We start from the raw sequence: 2,835 nt of genomic DNA, 5'->3' as shown, positions 1-2,835 counted from the left end.
CGCGTTCCGCAACCGTCCGTGGCCATAGGCTTTCTCGCGACGTGGTTTATGGTTCACCCGATATTTCTTAGGCCATTTGTCCCAGATACTATAATACAGTATAAAATGCATACTGTGCGTTGCGCGAAAGATGACGAGTGAATAGAATGTGGGTGTGATTGATCAGAGTAGAGGAGGCAGGTTTGCCTCTTCTCACACATATACCATACAAATCGCGTGATGAACAGAACGAATGAATACAGGGTTATCCACTTGACTCAGAACCCGCGTTTGCGAGAACGTTAAGAATGGCAACAATGTAACATGTACGATGTAACGTGAGCCATCTATAAGTTGTCGAACACTGATGCTAACTCTGCCGTTCAGCTTCTTATTGTTCTAACATAAACAACTTTCTTCGTTTACAGACCAGTTGTAACGAACCCACGCACTACAATACGAAAGGTATTTCTATCTTTTTAAACTAGTTTATTCAAATACGAATTACGTGATTGGCCCTGCTGTACCGCAATTACTTTCCTTGTTCCTTATTCGTAGATCTGACGTAATCAGAGCAGAGCGATCAGATAACAGTGATCAATTCGTAGAAGGTGAAGGTCAACAAATTTTAAAATAGGCGTAGAAGAAAATGTTTAAAAAGTTAACAATGAAAATTACCGAACGAAATAGAAAAAGAGCCTCGATGTTGGTAAGGACAATCTCATTGTAATTCACTAATAGCTCTGGAAAATGAATGCGATTTTAAATAAAAAAGAATTACATTGTAATTAAATTTCAGGTAAGCATAACTCAAAATGTCAGCCTGAAAAAAATTGAGTTACTTGTGGGAAGAGAACCAGGTTCGCTTACTTGCTTTGAAGTTTCGGAATCGTGTATAAAATCTTAACGATAGTCTTCTTCTTACTATGACATCAAATTTGATGTTCTTTGGCGACAAAGAAACCGTTTTATGAACTCGTCTAATTATAATACAATATAATGTTATATAACAGCATAACCACAAAATATTTTTATAGAATATTAAGAAAATATGAATATTTGGATAATGATATTATTAATTATTATTATTATTATTATTATTATTATTATTATTAATTAATGATATTATTATTTAAATGATATAATTTATTAATATTAAAATAAATAAATATAATATATATGTGGTGGATGGTGTAGAGGATTAATAAAACGGGAACGAGAGATTGCTGTTGCAAGCCGTCAAATATATTTGAAATAAATTAAATAAGTATAGACAATGTCCAAAGTCGCTCGCACGAACGTATTTGCAAAGACAGTGTATTGCTCGCAGATAACTCGGTAACTCCTATAACTCGTATAACTTGTATAACTCGTGAAACTCGTATAATAACCGTTAGTAACTGATCCGCTCGCGGTGGCGTTCGTTTATTTATACTAGCTGAGGGAGAGTTGAAAAATTCAAATTCGTTTTTGTTCGACGGTTGCACGTAGCGGCGACATTGCTTTCCCGGAGATTATTTATCGTTACGTTTCGTGTGTCACGACCGCCATACTTCAAATCCGACGGACTGACGATGGAGATAAAGATGTGGCGGAACTCGGCGACAATGTATATCGCTGAAGTGCCTAATGAGCCATCAACATCTCAACGGTCCTTCCACCGAAGATTCTAGAAAAAAGAGCACGTGGCAACGGTCGCGGACGCCTAGCAAATGCATAGACGGTGGGGATGTTGAAGGATGACAAAAGAAAGTAATCGGATCCGATCGAAAGTCAAATTGTAAGAGCTTCAGTAGAAGTGGAAAGTCACGCCTAGAGTTCGGAAGTGGATTGTAAAGTGGATTGTTGTTAGAAAAAAATAAAGTTTCTTTTTTTTATTTTTCACCTCAAATTTCTTTTTTTTATTTTGTTATTTTACGTAACATGTGCGTCAAGGCGGTGTCAATGCCCCGAGGCAAAATAACGACATGAGTCGCTCTTGATTCGCATCGTCCTTTGACTCATGTGCCGCTACATATAATCATGTCTACTAATATAACATACAGTACAATAAAATAACAAGTATAAAACGTGACAAAAAGTAAATGATCCATTTGAGGCGTAGACTCATCCAGTTGTAAGGCTTCTAAAATTACTCTATCAAAAATAATTTGATTATATTTATTTTTATCAGCACAATCTTTACACATTTACAATTGTGAAAAATAAATTTTTCTCTTTCTTACCTCATAAATCTTCTAAATTACTATTACTTTCGCCTGAGTCATTTGAGATTCATCTTGAATTTGTGTACCCATATTTTCCGTTGCATCCTCTAAGAGTTCACTTCTCTCTCTATATATAGTGGTTTTCTAATTTTTCTACATAGGAACAATACTTTATCCACTCATTTTGGTCAATCTTGTTGAATGTATGATGTATAGGATTGCCTAGTTTATTGCTCGTCAGCATGGGAGTATTTTCTTAATAATATATTATTGTAATATCGGAATATATTAAAGGTATAGTTTTGTCCGATTTATTATAATTTATTAATAATGGATTGAAATTACAGATATTAGTTAGACAGAAAACGATGTTTGATTAACAGGAAAACTAAATACAACGCTCGTATTTGCATCAAATAACTCGACAGCTATTTGGTAATACTCTCTCTCTCTCTCTCTCTCACTAGCAACTCTAACAACTCTGCAACACTAACAGCTCAACTCTCACGACTCTATGCTTCGACGTCTCGATCAACTCTCACGACTCTACTCTTCGACGTCTCGATCAACTCACGACTCTACTCTTCGACGTCTCGATCAACTCTGATCCTAGCAACACACTCGCTTTTCGACTCGCACACTCTGACCT

The 2,835-nt window shown here is 35.8% G+C and overlaps 1 long non-coding RNA gene across 1 annotated transcript; it reads left to right on the top strand.

Annotated features, from left to right (window-relative positions):
• Positions 1-334: 334 nt before the first annotated feature.
• Positions 335-884, top strand: LOC138188842 (uncharacterized). Its single transcript, XR_011175713.1, has 3 exons — positions 335-444; positions 538-688; positions 779-884. It is a non-coding gene; the product is annotated as an uncharacterized LOC138188842 (long non-coding RNA).
• The last annotated feature ends 1,951 nt before the right edge of the window (positions 885-2,835 follow it).

This window comes from Bombus flavifrons, chromosome 17 (assembly GCF_040668555.2).
Source record: "Bombus flavifrons isolate JBK064 chromosome 17, iyBomFlav1_principal, whole genome shotgun sequence".
Taxonomy (NCBI): Eukaryota; Metazoa; Arthropoda; class Insecta; order Hymenoptera; family Apidae; genus Bombus; species Bombus flavifrons.
Note: the sequence above shows the minus strand (reverse complement) of the source record. Positions and strands in the feature narration are given on the sequence as shown.